Source organism: Nilaparvata lugens, chromosome 9 (genome assembly GCF_014356525.2).
Source record: "Nilaparvata lugens isolate BPH chromosome 9, ASM1435652v1, whole genome shotgun sequence".
NCBI classification, from domain to species: domain Eukaryota; kingdom Metazoa; phylum Arthropoda; class Insecta; order Hemiptera; family Delphacidae; genus Nilaparvata; species Nilaparvata lugens.
The window spans coordinates 19,578,723-19,604,777 of record NC_052512.1 but is presented as its reverse complement, the minus strand read 5'-3'; the positions used below and the strand labels follow the sequence as shown (position 1 = coordinate 19,604,777).

Below are 26,055 nucleotides of genomic sequence, written 5' to 3'. Positions count from 1 at the left end.
AAACAAATTTGGCTTAGGGTCACTCTCTTGTTTTGAATGAACTATTTTCAGCAAGGAATTTTGTAATCTCTTAACTCTATCAATTTCATAGCCACTTGCATTACCCCAAACATTGACACCGTATCTTACTACGGATTCAGCTAGGGCTTTATAAACAACTATCAATGTCTTCTTTGAGACAGATCGCTGTAAGTTATATAAACCAAATAGACATGAGCCAAATAGACATAAATACATTATTTATCAGATTTGCAAGAGATTCATAAACATAATAATAATAATAATGAATTTTTTTATTATTCAAATTTCTCTCACATTACATAATATGATAGTTTACATAATTAGAGTGATCATAAAATAATAACATCTTATATTTCATCACATATGTCATGAGAATCTATTCGGATCTCCATAATATAATAATAACAATAATAACGATAACTGTACGAACTGAAAGAATTAATTTAGATCTCCTATTATTATTAAGATTTTGTGGCTACCCCATGAAGCTAATTTTAGCTTATATTCGGGTGTTGTTTTAATTCATTATTTATCAGATTTGCAAGAGATTCATAAACATAATATGATTCCTTCTTCTTCTTGTATTATTATATATTTTTTATGATGTTTACATTTATATGTTAAATTGAGTTATATGTTAATCTTCTATTCTTCTATTGATTTGTTTTAGAATAGCTCTTCATTCCTCTTTTAACTTCTGCATATGTGTTGAGGCTCTCGAGGTGATCGGGTATGCTGTTGAGGATGTTCGGTACAAAGTATTCCGGTATAGCCTTTCCCATTTCTGTATAAAAGTCTGGTATTCTATAGTGCAAGTGTCTTTTATTGTATCTATTTCCATTGGTCTGTCTATAATTATTTTCGAAGTAGTATTTCTGTAGTATTATGAATTTGTACAAGTTTTTGAAGTTGAGTATGTGTATTGCACTTGTGTCTAGATTCTGGAAAAAATGTCTTCTTATTCTGTCAGTCAGTTGAACCACTGGATTCAAGGTATAATTCGGAGCATGTCCATAAACGGTTATTCCATATCTTACTTGAGATTCCACTAGGTTAAGGTATACTGTACGTTTTGCTTTCATTGGTGGCAGATATTTTAGTTGGAAGCATCTATGTGCTATATACCTCAGTTTTTTAGCCAACACTTGTGAGTGAGTAAACCACTTCATATTCGAATCGAAATGCATTCCTAGGTACTTCACTATGTCTGAGTGTTTGATTTTGTTGCAGGTACACAGGTTGTTAGTTTTAATACATTCGTATTTGTGGCTAGTTACTCTATTACTTGGATCGATGATATCTATGTTCAGTTTTGGGTTATGGAATACTATTGTTTTAGTCTTTGCACTGTTTATATGGATATAATTGTTATGAAAGTATTTTGTAATTGTGCTTATATATCTCTGTATTTTTTTGGCTGCAACTGATACGTTTTTATGTGTAGATAAGATTATAGTATCATCTGCATAGTTGCAACCTCCCCTTTGAAATCACAGTTTTTCAGGTCACTGATATACAGATTGAAGAGCAAAGGTGATAGTGGTGAGCCTTGAATGACTCCATAAAATAGCGATTTTGGAGTACTATTGCTCTTCCCAATTTGAACAACAATTGTTTCCCTGTTACTAAAATAACTCTTGAATATCTCCAAATCTATCCCACATACTCCCATTATATTTAATTTCTTAAGGAGTATTTCATGTTGAATCGTATCGAATGCTTTGCTGAGGTCCAGTAGCACTGCCAAGGTCAAGCTTCTTCTATCTCTATTCTTATTGATTGAGTGTATGGTATGACACTATCTCCCTCCAGTAGTTGGGTTGTGGACTTACCACCAACAAAACCATATTGCTTTCTATTTAGTAGGTTATGCTGAATGGAGTGTTTCATAAGATCATCATGAATGATGAATTAAAATATTTTCATTAGTATTGAGATCGCACCTATTAGTCTGTAATTTTGAATATCTTTTTTTTGTCCGTTTTTATAAATAGGTTTAAGTAGAGTTGTTTTCATTTTCGTTGGGATTTTTCCTGTTTCAATTATTGTGTTGTATAGGTGAAGGAGAATTCTTTTTAGGTTTTCAAAATGGTCTCTTATATGTTTTGGTTTGATATTATCAATTCCTGGAGAGGCAGTTCTATTTAATTTTTCCACTATACTTTGTTATTTATTCATCTGTATTGTTTTTATTATGGTATGTGGTTCGTTTCTCAAGTCAAGTTCATCAGTTTCAATCGTTGACACGTACAGCTCATCTGTTGATATGTTTCTGTTCATTTCTTCTATCTTGGTTTAAAAATGTTCAGTGAAGCTATTGCATATTTTGAGATCTTCTTCTTTCCCGATTTTGAAATTTTCCCTTATTATTGACTGGATTGGTTTCTTCCTTACTATTGGTATCTCGTTAACTGCGTTCCATGCTTTCTTGGCATCTCTGATATGATCTCTGACTTTATTGTAGTAGTGGTTATGCTTTTCTCTACGTATTTCATTAGTTAGATTGTTTCTGTGGTTTTTGTATATATTATTTCAATCTGTTCCACAATACATCTTTCATTTTGATTCGGTTTTTAATGTGTTCAGTTATCCATGGCTGGGGTTTTTCATCTCTCTTATTGCGGATTTTTATTGTAGCTTTCGCATGAATGTTTTCAAATTTTTAACAATTGAGTCATATATCTTTGTAGGATCGTTTGATGTTAAATGATTATTCTAGTTAGTATTCCTAATCATATTTCCTACAAGCCTGTCCGAGATAATATATATTTTTTCATCTGTCACTGATGTTTCTGTTTCAATTTCATTCAGCTCAAAACCAATCATATAATGATCTGCTATTTTTGTTTTAATAATCATTGTCTCTATCTGATTTGGGTTTATTCTGGAATCGATGGTCTATGCATGAAGACGTTATATGATCAGCATATACAGTTCTTCTCTGGTTGGCTCTTTTATTCCATTTTGCACACCAGCTGTAAACAATATATCAAGATAGCTTTCTGATTGTGAATTGATGTTTCTCTCCAAGATATCAATGCTCATATCTCCCATGATTATAAGATTCTTCTTGTTATTCACATGTCCAGTTTGCAGCCAATTCTCTATTTGCTCATTGAATTGGTTAATACTTTTTGAAGGTGGCCTGTAGAATACTGCAATCAAATAATCTTTTTTGTTCATTGACAATTCAAATAGGAGTGACTCACTAGCAGGAAAGTTGAAATCTATTATCTCGATATTCAATTCTTTCTTATAATATATTTGTATGCCTTCGCCAGCTCTTTCTTTTCTGCAGTAACTCAAATGATTATAATTTGGAATATCATATGACTCCATTTCGTTCCATAATTGAATTAGTAGGATGGTGATAATTTTAATTTTTTTAATTTATTGCTTTAATAATTAGTCTGGTAATGTGGGGTGAATTTTGATTGATTTTGGGTTTTTGTGCGTGTTGTGAGCTCTGTTTTATCCATTATTTTATTTTTATTCTTTTTGTATGTCTCAAAGAAGATGAGAGTATGATAATTCATTTTCAAAGTTAATGGAGTACTCTCAAAATTGTCTTATCTGTGTAGGCCTGCCCGTATCGTTATTGATGAGGAAGTTTCAGCTTCACTGCGAAGGGAGCACTAGTTGCTTTTCTGTTAGTTTAATTCATTTCATTTTTACGCAAACAACGTTAATTTCTCCATAGAGTTGTGTGCCTGATATTAGAATATATTGTTATTGATTTGAATACCTATTTTTTTGTTGTTCATGTTATAATTTAATAGTGAAGTGATAAAATTTTGATTGAAATTAAAATTCATGTGTTTAGGTCATCTTAAAAGTTCAACCTGTCAAATATTCTAGTTACCTATCTGTCCATTCTCTGATTTTTCCAATGTTGGGTATTCAGTCAGTCTACAAAACAGTGCACACAAATTATTTGATTTTTATATATATTTTCTTCTTTTAGTTTGAAGATGACATAATAAAGAAATAAATCAAGATTCAAAATAATACCTGTTATCCTTACCTCTCACACTTCAAATGTTCATTGTGGATATGATATATTGTCTTTGTTTTATATGTATGTACTGTATTCATATTGTCTTTCTATTAATCACTACTGCTTTTACACTTGATGTATCGGTATATTGTCCTTTGAATGCACACGTATCTTATCATCGTTTGTCGATCTCTTGATGAATATTCTTCCATTTCTGCTCCATGTGTACTGGTATCCTTCTTGTATAGCATCTTTTTTCATCTCCCAGATCAGTTTTTTGTTCCTTTGATTGATTTTGGTTTTTGTGCGTGTTGTGAGCTCTGTTTTATCCATTATTTTATTTTTATTCTTTTTGTATGTCTCAAAGAAGATGAGAGTATGATAATTCATTTTCAAAGTTAATGGAGTACTCTCAAAATTGTCTTATCTGTGTAGGCCTGCCCGTATCATTATTGATGAGTAAGTTTCAGCTCTACTGCGAAGGGAGCACTAGTTGCTTTTCTGTTAGTTTAATTCATTTCATTTTTCTGTAAACAACGTTAATTTCTCCATAGAGTTGTGTGCCTGATATTAGAATATATTGTTATTGATTTGAATACCTAATTTTTTTGTTGCTCATGTTATAATTTAATAGTGAAGTGATAAAATTTTGATTTAAATTAAAGTTCATGTGTTCAGGTCATCTTAAAAGTTCAACCTGTCAAATATTCTGGTTACCTATCTGTCCATTCTCTGATTTTTTCAATGTTGGGTATTCAGTCAGTCTACAAAACAGTGCACACAAATTATTGGATATTTATATATATTTTCTTCTTTTAGTTTGAAGATGACATAATAAAGAAATAAATCAAGATTCAAAATAATACCTGTTATCCTTACCTCTCACACTTCAAATGTTCATTGTGGATATGATATATTGTCTTTGTTTTATATGTATGTACTGTATTCATATTGTCTTTATATTTATCACTACTGCTTTTACACTTGATGTATCGGAATATTGTCCTTTGAATGCACACGTATCTTATCATCGTTTGTCGATCTCTTGATGAATATTCTTCCATTTCTGCCTCATGTGTACTGGTATCCTTCTTGTATAGCATCTTTTTTTATCTCCCAGATCAGTTTTTTGTTCCTTTGATTGATTTTCCGCCAGGTAGATCCTTTCTCTGTTGTTGATACCTAGGATATCTTCGTTGGTGATTTCCATTTTCCTCTTTTGTAGAATGATGTGCTTTCCATTTTCACTATGATGTTTGTGTCCTTCGTTTTATCATTTTTCACTGGTAGCCTGTAGATTGATTCAATGTCATAGGACGATACACTTGGAATGTTTAGCTTTTTTGTGATAGTATCAAATATGCTATTGAGATTCTCATTTGTTAATTTCTTCACACCAACAATTTCAATATTCTTCTCTATCGAATGATTTTCCAAATCAAGTATCCTTTCCTCCAGTGATTCTATCTTTTTATCCTTTTCCTCATTCATTCTCTCCAATTTATCCACTTTTTCCTTGTACTGCTTCATCTCCTCAGTGATACCGGTAATGGATGTTGTTAAATTTTCTTTTTTTCTTGTTAATTTCTGGCATCAACTCTAGTCGATTGTTGATTCGATTGAGAATGCTTTGGATATCCGTAAGATGACTATCTTAACTATGTACCCTCTTGCAATATTGCAGATGTAACTTTCTATAATATATGTGTTATGAACATACGTAGTCTAAATAAACATTTTGATGAATTGCTGCCTTCAAGACAGCAAAACTATATATGACATAATTGTACTTACAGAAACATGGATTAGTGAGGATGCACTCTTTTCTTTCAATATTCCAGGATACAAATCGATAGATAAATGCTCTGAAGTGAATAAATGCAATAGCCTATGTATATATGTTAAGGAAAATATTAATTTTAATGTGGTAAATTGTGATATCGATGAATGTAATTCTGTTTGTCTCGATGTTAAAACTATGAGTGGGAAGTTTCTAAGATTGTTGGGAGTTTATCGTTCACCAAATAGTCAGGTTTCTGAATTCTTGGCAAGCTTGGATGAATACATAAGTAGCATTCCAAATAATACTGATGTCTGTCTGGCAGGTGACATCAACTTGAACTTAAATCACTTTGACAAATTTATTCCTGAGTATATCTATATTTTAAGTAAAAATGGTTTGAAGTCCCTTATCAATAATAATACGAGGATCACGGAGTTCACAGCATCTTGTATAGATCACATTTTTCTAATTACTAATGACAGATTGGTGGTAGATATGAAGGCCAATGTTTTGAAGACTAATATCACCAGATCAATTTTTGATTTCTCTTCACATTGGCTATCAGATTAACATTGTCAGAGAAGAGATAGTGGCGAGGAAAATTAGAAAAATCGATTATATCAAGCTGAGAGAGAGCCTCAGCACAGAAACTTGGTCCCAGATTTTAAATAATAACTTTATATGAATAAATAAAATATAGATAAAATTATTATTCAACAAAAATCCTAACTAAATGCTGCAAATCACCCCGAAGACTTCTGCTACTGCAGACATTGACAACAGGATTAACAGCTAGATGGAAATTCGATGAGTACTACTATCCGAAAATTAGCTGCCAGCCCGGGAATCGAACCCAGTACGCCCAATTGCCAGTCAGGAATTAAGCATTCCTGGTGTAAGGGTAAGCATTCCTGACTGGAAATTGGGAGGTACCGTGTTCGATTCCCGGGCTGGCAGCTAATTTTTGGATAGTAGTTCTCATTGAATTTCCATCTAGCTGTTAACCCTGTTGTCAATGTCTGCAGTAGCAGAAGTCTTCGGGGTGATTTTCAGCATTTATTTAGGATTTTCGTTGAATAATAATTATATATTAATTAGCATTTGAATAAATGCATTCTCTATTCAATTCCATCTGTAAATATAGATAATGTGGTCGATAATTTCGTGTGGTTGATAATATAGATAATTTCGTTAATACTTTTAACAACCACATTCAATTGTCAAGTAATGAGATTTCTATATCCCACAAAAAAGACCTTTGAATCCATGGATTATACCGGGACTGATAAAATAAATAAATGCAAAAGATAAAATGTATAAGAAACTAAAAAGAGAACCTTTTATCTCAAAACTCAAGCAGGATCTGAAAGATTATAGGAAGATATTGGACGAATCAATAAAAAAGGCGGAAGAAATATATTATAGAGACCAAATAAATAATTGCAAAGGAAACCCAAAATAACTTTGGAAAAGCATAAGTATTTTTTTCTTGTCATCTATTCGATTTTGTATTGTAAATTGTATTTTGTTTTTAGTTTTTTATTTTAAATCGGACTTTTTGCAACTCCCACCAGCGGTTAAAGACTTTTCTTTTTGCTGGTGGTGCCTGAGAAAATTTTTAGTTTTTTGTTTTCAAAGGTTAATTTTATTTTATTTTCTTGTAATAAGTGTTGATTTATTAACCTTGATTTGTTGCATTGTGAAATTCTGGCAATAGAGAATTGAATTGATTATTCAAGAATTCCCAAGAGGACACCTATAACTGGTATTGAACTTTGAAATCTTTTATCGTGAAAACTGTGCTTGTACGAAATTCATTCGTGATCAGGAATGATTCTATATATGTTTAACATTGCATTGAGTCCATAATAACAGAAGAAATGCCATGCACTTGACTTTTGTGGTTGATTATTCAAGAATTCCCAAGAGGATACCTATAACTGGTATCAAACTTTGTATTTTTTTTCGTGAAAACTGTGCTTGTACAAAATTCATTGAATATCAGAAATGATTCCATATATGTTTAACATTGCATTCTGTCCAGAATAACAGAAGAAATGCCATGCACTTGACTGTTGATTATTCAAGAATTCCCCATAGTATCACTATTACAAATATTGAACTCAGAAGTTTTTGTTTCGTGAAAACTGTGCTTGTACTTAATTCATTTGTGGTTGAAGATGATTCAATAGATCATGTTTTCGACTTGGATACAGTATTATTTCATTAATTCAAAGTAATACAAAACGTATTATCACGCCTGCATAATATACTGCCTGCATGAGCGGTAGCGTAGCTGGCAGGTAGCCAGCATAGGGGAATAATCATAGATATGTATGACCTTCATCTTCAAGAGCGTTTAAAAAAAACGGTGCTTGTATAAAATTCGATTTTTGCATATTCAGATGACACAAAATTCGTAGTTTATTGTCTATTTTTTTCGGATATTTCTGACATGTGCACTACAAGTTCTCACTTCCAGCATAGGGAAATTACCATTGGAAAATGACCTTCACCGCGACTTCAAATGTGTGTAAAAAAAAAACGGTGCTTGTACAAAATTTAATTTTTGGATATTCTGCCGACACAAAATTCGTAGTTTATTATCAATTTTTTCGGGCTTGTGGACTACAAGTACACGGAGCCCTTAAGCTATAGCCTTGAAAGATTCCTCTTCTGATTTGTATTGAACCTGTCTCAAACTGATCATTCTCATGTCCAATGCATAACTTTACACTCCACTCATCCATGACCGACTTCAAGAAGTTACAATCACTGGATTGACCTTATACAGCTGTAGCACATGCAATAGCCAACTGTGTGAGACAGAGTCAAAGGCCTTTGCATAATCTATCCAAGCCACGGATAAGTTTCTCTGTTTAGTGACAGCATGACCAGCTATAAAAGAGTCAAGAACCAACAGCTCTTTACATCCCTTTGCACCCTTCCGACACCCAATCTGCTCTGGGACTATTATTTTATCATCATCAATGTGTTTGTCAACTTTAGAAGTGATAATCGAGGTCAGCAGCTTGTTTGTACTATTCAAGCAAGTTATAGGTCTATAATATTTGGGCCTGAGGACACCCTCTTTCTTGGGCAACATATAAGTTATAGTTGCGAATCTCACCGGATCTCGTATCTCGAATGTAGAAGACACTCGCGTCGAGACACTGCACAATCATGGGATAGAGACTTTCGAAATACTGGGATGTCCAAATGATTACACAAGTACACAACAAGCAGTACACATGAGTAGTACACAACAAGCCTGACATCCTAGTATTGGATCAGCTGGAGAAGAGGGCTTATATAATTGATATCGCTGTACCTTCAGATGAGAATGTTCAGAAGACCAGAGGCGAGAAAATCAGAAAATACCAAGAGCTATCATTTGAGCTGAAGGAAATGTATGGGCTAGATACAGTGAGAGTACTTCCAATTGTAATAACAGTCAATGGCCTGATACTTAAGTCGGTTGTGGAGATATGTTGAAGTATTGACTTGGTAGACGAGGTGCTGAAGAGAATGCAAAAATCTGTCCTCCTCGACACTGCACGTATTGTGCACAAGTTTATAAAATAGTCTAACAGTGTTATAAAGATGAAAGGAAAGTTGCATTAAAGTGCCTCTTCTTTGAAAATATTTCGGCAAGAGCGTGCTTATAAAAGGGATAATAATAATATAATAATAATAATAATAGGAGTTAAACCGAGACAAGGTAGTGGAAGAACTCGAGGGGTGAGGGGGTTGACCCCCTCAGGCTGACCCCCTTTGGACACCCCATGGACAGTCTGACATTGAGGGTAGTGGAGCAAGTGTGCACCCCCCATATGTATCAAACCACAAGGGCCCGGCAATACAATTTTAGGAATAGAAATCGGACAGAACACAATACACCTGAAGAAAATAGAAGTAGTAGTGGAGAATCCACTGATCAGGGTTTGGAGGTGGCGCAGCCTCCTCCCGCTCAGATCAGGGTGCCGCAGCCAGTGCTCAGAACAAGGAGGATGATGTGAAGCAGAGAAATGAATGTTGCTGCCCTCCGAGCCTATCACCTGGCTACAAAAGCTGAAACTGATCGCACTCAATATAGGGAAAGGTTGTTGCAGTGTTGGCAGGAGATTATGCCAGAGTCTGAACTCTCAGCCCAACGAATGAATATCTGACCAGACCAGGTAAGAGTGATAATGCAAAGAAAGTTTCTCTCAGATGCTGAGCTTGATAGTGTGAAGGAGGAGGTGGGACAGTTGTTGGATAATGCAGAAAATGAGGAGGATTTCGAAAACAAAATGTCATCAAATGAGCATTTAGGACATATTAATATTGGCGATGCAGTTGATATTGTGGGTGCAAGGAATGATGATGAAATACTACCACCTGCAGCCTTGGTGATTGAGCTTGATGAAGAGGGGTTTGAGACTATCTTGCTTGATAATGTTTTCAAACATGAGGAGATTGCCATGGAGTGTCGTAATAAATTGAAGAGAGTAATTTACAACAGGAAAACACTCCAAGTAGTGAGGACTGTTGATAGAATCCTTGCAAAGCATTCCAATGAAATTGCCAACATAAGTCAGACTACACATTGGATATACTGTAGTGCACTGACAGTTTCACAGGAATTAGGAACAAAGCTGACAAGTGCTAGAAAACATAACCACCCCAAACAAGAACAGAAACCAAAATGAAGATTAAGAATTGAAGGCAAAATTAAGGACTTGAGGAAACGCATAGGGATAGTTACAAGTTTTTTGCAAAATGCTGGCAGAGCCTCAAAAGAAAGGAACAACAAATAGATGAGATCATTGTCTAATATATCGGTGTTGTTCAGAGAGATAAACTCCATGAGGAACTTTTTTTTTTTTTTTTTAAGATTACGTCCTAAAGACTCCAGTCATGGAGTATAAGACAAGTCATGTTATTACATAATAATTCTAACACTAAGTAGTTCAACCTAGTTTAGGTTTGAAAGGAATTCTTGTACACTATAAAAAGCTCTATCAACTAAATATTTTTCAATTTGTTTTTTGAAAATCTTCAAATCATCATTACTTTTCAAGATTTGAGGTAGCTTGTTATAAAATTTCCTACCAATATAATCTGGTTTTTGTTCAAATAACCTACTATTGTGACCCATTATATGATAATCTGCTCTGTTTTGCGTATTATACTCATGAACATCTGAATTCTGGATCACACCACTCGTTTTCACATGCATTACAACTTCATATACATACAAAGATGGCACAGTTAATAGACCAGGCTTTTTAAATAAAGGCCTACAAGAGTCTAACCTATTCACTTTCTCTATACATCTGAGTGCCTTCTTTTGAATCTTAAACACCCTGTCCATATTTTGTTGAGATGAATTACCCCATACTAAAATAGCATACCTAATATGAGATAGTATAAGTCCATGGTAAGCAGTTAACAGTAGTTTTTTATCATTCAGCCTAGCAAGCTGCCGCAGGACAAATACCCCAGATGATATCTTATTACATATCCTCTCAATGTAAGGATGCCATGTTAATTTCCTGTCCAATAAAATTCCCAAGGATGCTACTTTCTCTTCTTGGTCTAATTCATTTTCCTCTACAAACACATTTATTTCTCTATCCTCTACTGAATTATATTTACTTTTGAATTGTAGGAATTAACATTTCTTACTATTTATTGTTAATTGCCTTTGCTTCAAGAATTGGACAATTGACTGTACTCCAGTAGAAGCATTTATTTTTAGACTATCTAATGAATAATTGTTAAAGATAAGCGATGTGTCATCAGCAAACAACAGAGCTCTGTGATCTTTTAACTCTTTTGGTAATTGGTTCACATACAACAGAAACAGTAAGGGACCCAGAATTGAGCCTTGAGGTACTCCAGCCTGGACCTCCAGTTTTTGAGATTTAATTTTTACTATTTCATTCCCATCCACCTTGGTAAGCTCAACACACTGGTTTCTACCTATGAGATATGATTCAAACCATTTTAGTTCTATACCATTCACACCTACAGTTTTTAGTATTTCCAATAATATTCTATGGTTCACACAATCAAAAGCTTTGGATAAATCAAGAAATATTGCGGCTGCCTTCTCACCTGAATCTATTATATCTATTAGTCTTTCAACAAGGGATACTATTGCAGTCTTAGTAGATTTCCCTTTCTGGAACCCATGCTGTTCATCACATATGAAATTAATTTCTTCCAGGTGCATCAATAGCCTATTTAAAACTACTCTTTCAAAAATTTTACTTATTACATTTAGAATACTAATGGGTCTATAATTTTCAACTCTTTCAGAATCACCGCTCTTGAAAATTGGCAAAATTTTTCCTTGTTTCAGATCATCAGGGAAAATACCCTGCTCTAGTGAAGTATTAAGGAGATGCAATAAAGGGTCCAGTAATTCATTTTCACATTCTTTTAAAATTTTGCTTGAGACCCCATCCAATCTTACTGTTTTCTTGTTATTCAATTTTTTTATTATTCTTGACAACTCATCTCTTGATAATGGATGAAATTTAAATACCTTTTCAATTGGCTCAGCATTTAATGTAGTTGTATTATAAGTATTAGTGTTCAGTGACTTTTGGAGATTATATGCAACCTGTTGATAATACTTATTGAAAAAGTTACAAATGTCTATACTATCATCCATATAATTTCCATGTTCATCGATTATCCTAGGGACATTAGTAACTGTATCTTTTTGAGCTGCTCTCCTATTTCTATTAATTACCTCCCAAACAGCAGAGTTAAAATTGGTACTAGTTGTTAATATTTCAGCTGTTTTCTTACACTTAGCTTTCCTCACTTCTTTTGCATAATTTTTCTTTAGACATTTGTATTTGACTTCACTCGGAACATCCCTCACTAATTTAAATTCCTCATAAGCTTCCCTAACAATATTTCTTTGAGTAAGAATATCTTCAGTTATCCATTCATCTACTTTGTTTAATTTACTTTTTACTTTGACTTTTTTTATTGGACAGCATACACTAATGTGAAATCTTAGAGTATCAATGAATTGCTTATATTTGTAATTTAGGTTACAACTGTTATAAACACTACTCTTATTTTCTTGAAGCAGTTCCTGCTTCAAACAATTTATATTTCCTAGCTCATATTGCTGAATTTCTTTCACAAAAGTTTTTTTTCTGCTTGGATTCTGGCCCTGCAACTTAACATCTAAAATTTGATAGTTATGATCTGATAGATCTGAGCTACCTAACCTGACATTACAACCTTCTATATTTGTGAGGATATTATCAATAATTGTCTGTGAAGTTCGAGTTACTCTTGTATATTCGTGGACCTTAATTTCTAAATTATTCATATTAATAATATCTCTAATATCCTCTGTCATTTTATCCTGCCTGGCAAAATCGGTATTGAAATCTCCTACTACTATAACATTTGTGAAACAAGCGGTTGTAATTTCCAAAAGTGTATGGAGCAGCTCACAAAATTTTTGCCAGTCTCCATTTGGTGACCTATAGCTACCTCAAATCGATCATCAATTTTTAACCTTAGTCCCGTCACCTCTAAATCCATCTCAACAGAAAATCTCTCAACAAAATCCAGTTCATAAGTTTGGGTATGTTTAGCATTGCTAGTGAATATACATACACCACCACTTCTATGAGCTATTCTACAAAATTCTGATCTCAGTGAATAACCTGGAATCCTAACTTGATTTATTTCCTTTATTTTTAAGCCATTCTCTGTGAAAATAACAATGTCAGGATCCTCCTGTTTAAGAAATACTTCTAATCTGTCAATTTTGTTGCGAAGATACTGAATATTTTGATGATAAATACTAAAAACCTTACCATCTTGTGCTACTTTATCTCTAGTATTTGTAGCTATTTCCCTTTCCCTGTTTTGAGCCAATTGTGGCTCTAACTGGAGTGTGAACTGGACTTGTGGAAGCAGAAGCTGACAGCACTGGCAAACCGCTGACGCAAATAAAAACAAGCAGAAGCCAGGAGACATGAAACAAAATTATTAACCAATAATGAGCGGAGTTTTTATAAGAGGCTCAATGGAGGCGCTGTGGAGACAATGAACACCCAAGTGGAAATGATCTTGAGGGTTTTTGGAAGTCTATGTGGGAGAGACCAGTAGTTGCTCATGATACAAATGCATACTGGGTGGAACAAGTGGAAAATAATGTGATGACCATCCCTGATATGGCAGAGTGTGTGATTAGCCCAGAAGATGTTGCTTTGGCAGCAATGACGACACATGACTAGAGAGCACCTGGGCCAGATGGGATACAGAATTACTGGTTCAAATATTTCGAAAGTCTCTATCCCGTGATTGTGCAGTGTCTCGACGACCTTCTACATTCGAGATACAAGATCTGGTGGGATTTGCAACTATAACTTATATGTTGCCCAAGAAAGAGGGTGTCCTCAGGCCCAAAGATTATAGACCTATAACTTGCTTGAATAGTACAAACAAGCTGCTGACCTCGATTATCACTTCTAAAGTTGACAAACACATTGATGATGATAAAATAATAGTCCCAGAGCAGCTTGGGTGTCGGAAGGGTGCAAAGGGATGTAAAGAGCTGTTGGTTCTTGACTCTTTCATAGCTGGTCATGCTGTCACTAAACATAGAAACTTATCTGTGGCTTGGATAGATTATGCAAAGGCCTTTGACTCTGTCTCACAAAGTTGGCTATTGCATGTGCTACAGCTGTATAAGGTCAATCCAGTGATTGTCAACTTCTTGAAGTCGGTCATGGATGAGTGGAGTGTAAAGTTATGCATTGGACATGAGAATTATCAGTTTGAGAAAGAAAGAATTTCTGAAAAAGCATCGACCAGCGGTGCTCTTCTTATCTTCCAAGTGATTACACCAATCTATCATAATCATATTTACGAACAGTCCACTACCGACTGCGTCTGCAGAAAGTTGAGGAATATCAGTGAAAAAAGTAATTGCATGCGCGATAGGAGAAAATCCGTCAAAAACCAGTACATTATTGTCCATATTACCAAATAACAAGTGGTAAAATATATCATTGATCCTATTTGGACTGCCTGGCAAGACTTTGAAGCTGAGAAATGCTGTTAATCTTGATTGCTCTAATCTGCTCGTTCTTCCTGATAAGAATTTTATTGTTTGATACCCACACGAACTTGTAATCATGATTTTTACAAAACAGTTTGGCCTCAGACAGAAGTTTTCGGTATGTTGGAGAAAGATTATCCACAATATAAACAGGTCCGTCCGGTAGATTCTTATTGATTCGTTGAGTTGAAGGAAACTATAATTGATGGTATTTTCTCTTTTGATGATGGCAAACGGTGAGCGACATTTATTCCAGTTATATTGTAATTATCTATATTCAAAACATTTGAAGTCTGTTTTATTATTTTGTACACATCCTCATTAGCACATGAGTAGATTGTATACCCTGTATTTCGATATTATTAGCTCTTGAATATTGTTGCAGCTCATTCAGCTGAATCTCTAAGTCACTGATATTTGATTTCAAAATCGTATTTTCCTTTTCAAGTGCACTTTTATCCCTCTTCATCTCCTCTACCGTCTTAGAAGAATCGTCAATCTTGGCTGAGAAGAATTCTATGACTTACGTAGCTCCGATACACTTTCATTGGTTTTCTTGAGCTCCGAAGTTATTATCGAAAGTTCCTGGCTGATAGTTTGCCGCACTTCATTCAATAATTATTTTTTGAAGTCGTTCGAAATTTGAGGAAATTCATTGCTGGGCATTTTTGTTTTAGTAAATTTACAATTTAGACACTTCCAACGTTTCAAAGACTCCTTGGACAGTTTCTTGAAGTTCACCTCCTTCAATTTAACGCACGCAAAGTGCAAAGTGGTAGACTAGCTCACAAGACGAACACTTGAGCAAGTTCTCCAGATCATAGAATTTATCACATGAACACTCACATTTTTGCATTCCGAGTACAAAACTACAGCAATTGACAGTATTTCACAGTATCTCACAGACGACCGTTATCGCGCACTGGCAATCACTCTCGACACTAGACCAAAACAACCTTTCGCCTCGGCTTTCTGATAGCAACAACTGAATCAACCACAAAAGTCAAGTGCATGGCATTTCTTTTGTTATTATGGACTGAATGCAATTCTAAACTTATATAGAATCATTCCTGATGAATGAATTTTGTTGAAGCACAGTTTTCACGAAGAACATTTTCGGGTAAAACCTATCCAAATGGTGACACGGTCAAGGGAGAAAAATAAAACTGCAAGACCTTTTGGCAGGTGTATTTAGCATATTTCCAACCCTTGTGCAACCATCCTGTTATGTTTCGTAACGTCATTTCACACTTGGAATTCTACTCGGGGATTTCAATTTACATGGTTTGTACAGTTCCATCAAAGTTATAATTGCCAACTATTAGACAGTCCATAGGCTACTCTGCAGCTCTTGGTGCAACATGGAATTCTTGCAAAGTTTATTAGTCCAGTCACTATATACATTGGTGCATGCAATTTATATTGTAGTTCTGATTTTTTAATATATTATTTGGGTACATGAGAGAAGTCCAGAACCAATTTCTTCATGCAAAATTTCCTAGTGCTAGATACAGAGTGGCCCAACAACCTCGTATTTTTGGCTCATTTTCCAGTTTTCAGCTATTTCTGCCAAATCTCGTAATCGGACGGAAAAATTTGTCTAGCCTTTTTTTTAGATTATAAAATGAGATCAATCAGAACTCTCTATATACAATGAGTAATGAGTTATGATATTCCAAAAATGAGTGAAATTTGAAGAAAAAATCAATATTTTGATGAAGTTTAGTTTTTGATCAACAATATTATCTTCCGATTGTCACCATTTAGATGTATAATTCAGAATCACTCTGGGCGTATTTTTGTACTCTACAATCTGAGATCAGGTAGTAGAGCACTCTATCTCATATAGATTTCCAGGTACACCTGACAATAATGCTCCTTGTATTGTGAAAAACACCTAATTTTCAGCTAGAATCATCATCACCAACTACATTATCCTAACATTGATATTTCGCACAATGACACAAGTTCGTGAGATTATGTTCTATGAGAATCACCTGTTAGATGCACTCCATATATGCTATATGGAGTATATGCATATGCCAATATGCTATGCTCCATATATGCTATATGCCAATATGCTGTATATGGAGCATTATTACTTATATTGAACTTTGAAATATTTTTTCGTGGAGAATGTGCTTGTACAAAATTCATTCGTGATCAGGATTGATTCTGTTTATGTTTACCATCGCATTCAGTGAATAATAACAGAAGAAATGCCATGCACTTGACTTTTGTGGTTGATTATTCAAGAACTCTCAAGAGGATACCTATTACTGGTATTAAATTTTGGTTTTTTTCTCGTGGAAATTGTGCTTGTACAAAATTCATTCGTGATCAGCAATGATTCTATATATGTTCAACATTGCATTCAGTTCAGAATAACAGGAGAAATGCCATGCACTTGACTGTTGATTATTCGAGAATTCCCAAGAGGTTAACTATAACTGGTAGGCCTATTAAACTTTGGAATTTTTTTTTCGTGAGAACTGTGCTTGTATAAAATTCATTTGTGATCAGGAATGATTCTATATATGTTCAACATTGCATTTACTTCAGAATAACAAATGAAATGCAATGCACTTGACTTTTGTGGTTTATTTTTCAAGAATTCTCGATAGTATCACTATAACTGGTATTCAACTTTGGAATTTTTTCGTGAAAACTGTGCTTGTACAAAATTAATTCGTGATCAGGAATGATTAGGTATATGTTTCTCATTGCATTAAGTCCATAATAGAAGGAGAAATGCCTTGCACTTGACTTTTGTGATTGATTTTTCAAGCATTCCCCATAGTACCACTATTACAAATATTGAACTTGATATTTTTTTTCGTGAAAACTGTGCATGTACAAAATTCATTCGTGATCAAGAATGATTCTATATATGTTCACCATTGCATTTAGTTCAGAATGGAAGAAGAAATGCCATGCACTTGCCTTTTGTGGTAGATTATTCAAGAATTCCCAAGAGGATACTCATAACTGGTATTAAACTTTGGAATTTTCCTTCGTGAAAACTGTGCTTGTACAAAATTCATTCAAGATGAGGAATGATTCTATATATGTCTAACATTGTATTCAGTCCATAATAACAGAAGAAATGCGATGCACTTGTCTTTTGTGGTTGATTCTTCAAGAATTCCCTATAGTTTCACTATTACTAATAATGAACTTTGCAATTTTTTTCGTGGAAACTGTACTTCTACAAAATTTATTTGTGTTCAAGAATGATTCTATATATGTTTGACATTGCATTCAGTCTAGAATATCAGAAGAAATCCAATGCACTTGATTTTTGTGGTTGATATCTCAAGAATTCCTCATGGTATCATTATCACAAATATTGATTTTTGATATTTTTTTTTCGTGAAAACTGTGCTTGCACGAAATTTATTCGTGGTCAGGAATAATTCTGTATATGTTTGTCATCGCATTCAGTCCATAATAACAGAAGAAATGCCTTGCACTTGACTTTTGTGGTTGATTATTCAAGAATTCCCAAGAGGATACTTATAACTGGTATTAAACTTTGGAATTTTTCTCGTGAAAACTGTGCTTGTACAAAATTTATTTGTGTTCAAGATTGATCCATTATATAGGGAACATTGCATTCAGTCTAGAATATCAGAAGAAATCCAATGCACTTGACTTATGTGGTTGATTTCTCAAGAATTCCCAAGAGGGTACCTATAAACTGGTATTGAACTTTGATACTTTTTTCGTGAAAACTGTGTTTGTACAAAATTCATTTGTGATCAGGAATGATTCTATATATGTTCAACATTGCATTCAGTCCAGAATAACAGAAGAAATGCCACTTGACTTTTGTGGTTGATTATTCAAGAATTCCCAAGAGGATACTTATAACTGGTATTAAACTTTGGAATTTTTTCCGTGAAAACTGTGCTACAATATTTATTCATGTTCAAGAATGATCGTTTTCATAGAAAACATTGCATTCAGTCTGAAATATTAGAACAAATGTCATGCACTGTACTTTTGTGGTTGATTGCTCAAGAATCCCCAAGAGGGTACTTATAAACCGGTATTGAACTTTGATACTTTTTTCGTGAAAACTGTGTTTGTACATAATTCATTCCTGATCAGGAATGATTCTATATATGTTCAACATTGCATTCAGTCCAGAATAACAGAAAAAATGTCATTCACTTGACTTTTGTGGTTGATTATTCAAGAATTCCCAAGAGGATAACTGGTATTGAACTTTGGAATTTTTTTCGTGAAAACTGTGCTTGTACAAAATTCATTCGTGTTCAAGAATGATTCTATATATGTTCAAAATTGCATTCAGTCTAGAATATCAGAATAAATCCCATGCACTTGACTTTTGTGGTTGATATCTCAAGAATTCCCCATAGTATCATCATTACAAATATTGATTTTTGATATTTTTTTCGAGAAACCTGTGCTTGTACGAGACTCATTCGTGATCAGGAATGATTCTGTATATGTTATCATCGCATTCAGTCCATAATAACAGAAGAAATGCCATGCACTTGACTTTTGTGGTTGATTATTCAAGAATTCCCAAGAGGATACCTATAACTGGTATTAAACTTTGTATTTTTTTCGTGAAAACTGTGCTTGTACAAAATTCATTGAATATCAGAAATGATTCTATATATGTTTAACATTGCATTCTGTCCAGAATAACAGCAGAAATGCCATGCACTTGACTGTTGATTATTCAAGAATTCCCCATAGTATCACTATTACAGATAGTGATACTATCTTTGAATTACTTGAATTTACTTTGCATTCAAAGTGTTTAACATTGCATTCTGTCCAGAATAACAGCAGAAATGCCATGCACTTGACTGTTTATTATTCAAGAATTCCCCATAGTATCACTATTACAGATAGTGATACTATCTTTGAATCACTTGAATTTACTTTGCATTCAAAGTGTTTAACATTGCATTCTGTCCAGAATAGCAGCAGAAATGCCATGCACTTGACTGTTGATTATTCAAGAATTCCCCATAGTATCACTATTACAGATAGTGATACTATACTTTGAATTTTTTGTCTCGTGAAAACTGTGCTTGTACTTTATTCATTTGTGGTTGAAGATGATTCAATAGATCATGTTTTCGAATTGGATACAGTATTTTATTCATTCAAAGTAACACAGAACGTATTATTACGCCTGCATAATATACTGCCTGCATGAGCGGTAGCGTAGCTGGCAGGTAGCCAGCATAGGGAAATAATCATTGATATGTATGACCTTCATCTTCAAAAGGCCAAACTTACAAATATTTAGGTTTCCAGCAGCATTTCAGAATCTCTAGGGTGGAAGTGTTTGGAAAGTTGGAAAGTGAATTCAGGAGGAGGCTGAGTGAAGTACTGAAGGCAAATTTGACTTCAAAGCACCGTATAAAGGCAATCAATCCATGGGTTATTCCAGCCTTGACCTACAGTTTTGGTTTTTGTAGTGGTCAGTTACTCGCCTTGATCAGATGGACCAGCTTGTCCAAGCAATGATGACCAAGAATCAAATTCATCACCCAAGAGCATCAATGAGCCGACTGTACTTGCCTCGAAGATTTGGTGGTCACGGTCTGCTGAATAAATAGGATCTATGTGCAAATCAGGAGAAAAGGTTGAGGACCTACTTCAAGAATGCTAATTCCAACATCTTGATGGGCATGTGCCACTTAGACAATGGTCACACTGCACTTGATCTTGATCTGAGAAACCCCAGTGGACGCAAGGCCACCACTATTCAGTCCTTGAAGGCAGATTGGCAGCAGAAGGAGCTGCATGGGCGCTACTATGGTCTCCTCTACTCGGACCAAACAGATAAGGAGCTGTCAACCAGGTGGCTCACAGTTAGGAACTTGTTCCCAGAGACAGAAGGCTTTGTGCTTGCCATACAGGACCTGGTGATAGCCACTAATGCCTATAGAAGACACATCATGGGTGATCTGAGCAGCAGGTTGTGTGCTGCTGCTGTAGAAAGTATTCAGCATATCACCTCAGGGTACTCAATATTGGCCCCCAGAGAGTACTTGAGGCGGCACAATAATGTTGCAAGAATAGTATATTCAGAATTGCAACTGAAGAATGTTATGATAAATGAAAATTTACCATACTATCTATATATGCCACCTGCATTTGCTGAGAAAAACCATGTCAAGATCTATTAGGATGATCAGATGATCACTGATAGGCAGGTCCTACATAACAAGACTGATATCCTCCTGATGGACATGTTGAGGAAGGAGGCTATCATAATTGATGTTGCTGTGCCAGCTGATGAGAATGCTCAAAAGACCCATGGAGAAAAACTCAGAAAATATCAGGAACTTGTATTCGAACTCAAAGATATGTATGGCTTGCACAAGGTAAAAATATCGCCAATTATTATAACTGGTGGTGGGCTGATATAAAAAACAACAGTGGAATGTTGCAAAATGATTGACTTTCCAGACAATTTAGTGGAAGAGATGCAAAGATCAGTTCTTCTAGATATGGCATGTATAGTTCATCAAACACTGCAATGTACCTGGTAGTTGAATTGTAGGCTGATGAACAATCTGAATAATAGAGAAGAATTGGAGGTTGCATGTAAATGCCCCTCTTATCTGTATAATCCACAAAAGCGTGAATAATAAATGATAATAATAATAATAATAATAATGACAAGTCCTTGCATGGTGTTTTCTACAGGCATGTTGAGGAGCAAGGCTTGTCCAAGCCACTGACTTTTGTTTTTCTGAAGTCAGCAGCCCTGAAATCTGAGACTGAGGGTTCCATACTGGCATGTCAAGATGGTGTCATCAACACATTGTCATACCGCAGCAGAGTAATGCACATGGATGTTCCTGATATCAGTTGCAGGGTGTGTCATAGAGCACCAGAGACGATCATGCACATCCTGTCTTCTTGTTGTGTGCATGCAACTGCAGGCTACATCCATCGACATAATGCTGCTCTGTGAGTGCTCTATTACCATCTTAGACACTCATATGGTATCGACAAAACACCAGTGCTGCCTTATGCCCCAGGGAAGATTGAATCTGTTTTGGGGAATGAGAGGTGCCGAATTTATTGGAATTACTCATTCTCTACCACCAGGCTTTTAAGAGCCACAAAGCCTGTTGTTGTCCTCCTTGACATCACTTCGAAGACAATGTATGTCATTGAGTTTTCAGCACCAGCTGAGGGTAACATTGTCACCAAAGAGGAGGAAAAACAGATGAAATATCATGACCTACTAATGGAGCTGCGCAGGCTAAACCCAGGCTACTCTGTGAGAATGGTGGTGTTGATTGTAGGTGCACTGGGAGGCATGAGACCTTCATTTTTGGCCAGTCTTAGAACGATTCCAGCCTGTGAGAGACCTGCTGCTGTGCTTGCAGGTCAGATGCAGAAGGCTGTCATTCTTGGTTCATTACGTCTACTCAGAGCAAACGATTTAATGGTAACGGACCCAGTATGATTGTTTACCACATGGACATGTGGAGCAGTCACTCTGGAAAAATCGCTTGTCACTCTTCCTTGGGGGTCGGAGCCCAGGGAAAGGGTGGTCAAGCAAAACCTCAAACAGGGACATAAATAATAATAATAATAATAATAATTATAATAATAATAATAGTAATAATAATAATAATAGAAATAATAATAATAATGACAATTATTGGGATTAATAATAATTATTGTCATTATTGGGATCGGTCGGTGCTGACAGTTGCTCATAATAGGCCAGATTTCATCCTCATGGATAAGGTAATCAAGGGAACAGCACTAATAGATGTTGGCATACCATGCTGCCACAACTTGGACCAGTATTATAATCAAAAGGTCTCCAAGTACCTTCCCTTGGTTGCTGAGATTAAGGATGTCTGGATGCAAGAAAAGGTCACAATTGTTCCTGTCATTATCTCCACGGTTGGAGTTGTAACTAGAAAAGTGTCAGCAAATCTTTGTCAGATGGGAATATCGAAAAGTGCAAAATATGCCATGGAAAAAGCAGTTGTTCTCAGCACAGCATCCATTGTGAGATCATTTTCGAACATTTCAGTTTACTAATGCACCAAAGTCTTGCCAAAGGCCGACTTTGACTGCAATAAATACTCACTTGTCATGTGATGAATGAAATAATAATAATAAATAATAATAATAATAATAATAATAATAATAATAATAATAATAATATAATAATAATATAATAATAATATAATAATAATAATAATAATAATAATAATAATAATAATAATAATAATAACAATAATAATAATAATAATAATAATAATAATAATAATAATTATAATAATAATTTCAATTTCAATTTATTCATTTCTTCAAATTACATTACAATCATAATACACTCAGTGCTTTTAGTTACTCCTCTAGCTTATAGCTAATTGAGGAGTGTCAAAATCATTTACATAATAATAATATATTCACATTCAATCATTACTGTATTTATTCTACAATGAGGAAATTCTTGAGAGTTTGACATACAGTAAGTTCCGATTTTCACCACTTGAGTCGCTCTTTAATTCTTTGACTGTTCATGCACAAGTAACGAAATTCAGATGGCCGTAGCCGTCAGACTAGAGACTACACAATCGAACACAACACAGAAGCACAATCAAATAACCTTCAAAATTTATAAACATCAGTAATAATTCATTACAATATTTTTTTTATAATCTTAAACCTATCAGCATATTACATTTTACATACAATACTTTCTTTCTATTTTCCATATTAAAATCAATCTAGCCTATTGGAATTTTTATTTTTATGTTCCTTTTCTTCTCTGTTCACTAACTTTAGTATGCTACTAACTTTACATATTTATAACATGACTACTTACTAACCTGACTAAATTTTAACCCACTAACACATAATAAAATCACTTGGAAAAAGATGTTTTATCCTATTCAGCTATTCTTATAAAGAAATCTTTCAATAATAATAATAATAATAATAATATAATAATAATAATAATTTCAATTTATTTCATTTAAAGTTACATAGTATCATATAAGTTACATACAGTGTTTTGTTGCTCCTCTAGCTTAGAGCTAATTGAGGAGTATTCAAATTTCATACTACATCATAATAGTTATGCATTCTATAATAATACTACAAATGAAAATTTTTGTAAAGTGTTCAATAAACTAAATTGGAAGTCTATTATAGTTTCTATCTGGGATTTGATATTAAAGTTCTAATTTCTACCACTTGAATCACAACATTAGTCACTCTATATTCTACTAAATCGGTGAACAACCTTGCAGACATTATTGTCTCTTGCATTTAGGTGGCTGTGAACAGCTGACTAGCTGAACCAACATGCACATAAACAATATTACAACACACACACAGTCATAGAATACAAAAACATAACCTATCCTCCAAAAAAACATTTCCAATACTACAAACTGTAATATACACTCTCTTAATCATTTTCAACTGCTTCTAAAGCACTTTTTCGTTTACAATATTGAAATCATTCTTATTTATTCATTCATCCATAGTTTTTTCTTTTCCATTTCCCATTGTACAGTGCAGTTTACTATTGTCTACTATGTGCAAACTAACCTATTAGAATATTAACAACAATTATAATAATAATAATAATAATAATAATAATAATGAAAATTATCATTTTTCTTTACTTTTTCCTTCGTCCTGGTTCGTCCTGGTACCCCCAGAAGAAGGGAGTTTATTATAGAAAATATAACAAACAAAAATGGAAAATACACTTATGAAAAGAAATCTTACAAACTGAAAAAATGAAGGATAATAAAAAAAAGGAAGAATGACAGAAGATAAGAAAAATTCCTTTTCAGTGGAAAATTTCAAAAATTATAAACCAGACGAAATATAAATTCTCCAAAACTTTCTAAAGAAGGTTTGATTGGAGGAGTCAAGTTCCACATTATATAAAAAAAGTAATTATTATTATAAAAGTGTTGCATGTAAATGCCCCTCCTATTTGTATAATCCGCAAAAGCATGAATAATAATAAAAACAAAATAATTATATAAGGAGAAGAAGAAGGAGAAGCAGAAGAAAATACCTTTTTATTTTAAGGGTGAAAGTGAATTCGTATGGCTTTTGTTGGTGGAGAGTCCCTTGCGGGAAGGTACCACTGCCTTAATATATAATTTAAGCCATCAATTCAAGCCCCTTATAAAAGTGGAAAAACTAATAATTTAAATAATCAAGCTGAAGTCAGACCAGCTCTACAATGAGTTTGGTGTGATGGACGCAAGACAACTCTACTACTCCCTAGAAATTATTTGCAGACTACCCAAAAACCCAGAAAGCTCCCAACACAGAAACCACTATCACAACACAAGAGATAGAAGCCTTCTCATCACGAACGTGGCTGGGAAGGCAACATACCAACGACACTTCAACCACCTAGCACCAAAACTCCACAATAATTTACTTCCTGTACACAAACAAGATAATAGAAATTAAAATGTGCTGTTAAAAGCTGGATCACAACAACTGGAAGACATAATATAGAATACATAATTTCGAACAATATTTGTGAGCTTACTCACCCAATGTATTTGCACCCACACTCTTAATTTAATGTATTACAACTACACCTGGGCCTGTTTCATAAAACTTATAAGTCACGTAATACAGGAGAATCACCATTCCAATTACATGCTCAATATAGCCGATAAAATCAGCTGTTCCTGTATTACAGGACTTCTAAGTTTTCATGAAACAGGGCCTTGCTTTAGAACATGTGTTTCCCATAATTCAGTAGGTTAATTTCCGAAAAAATCAATTCATTTATATCTATAGTGAATTTCATTATATTGTATTTTTGAATATTTTGTGTACATTTCTTTGATTAGATTGCTTATTTGAATATTAATGGAAATATAATTCATTATTATTATTGAATGGGACCTATGACTGTCATACTTCAGCCGGGACTAACAGTTTAAGGGTTCCATCCGATAACATGGAAGTGATCTGGTTAAAAAAACTTTTGGTTATGAGAGGGTTGAAACCCGGGATCTCTATGCTGCTACGCAAGCAGTCTATCCACTAGACCACGGATCACTTATGGTTGTAAGGGTAAGCATTCCTGACTGGCAAGTAGGAGGTACCGGTTTTGATTACCACCCGATCTCCATGATTTATAGATAG

General features: G+C 34.3%; 1 protein-coding gene across 2 annotated transcripts in view; it reads right to left on the bottom strand.

Annotated features, from left to right (window-relative positions):
* The window catches only part of LOC111059816, a 380,452-nt gene that overhangs the window by 14,364 nt on the left and 340,033 nt on the right, over positions 1–26,055 (bottom strand). The window lies entirely within an intron of this gene.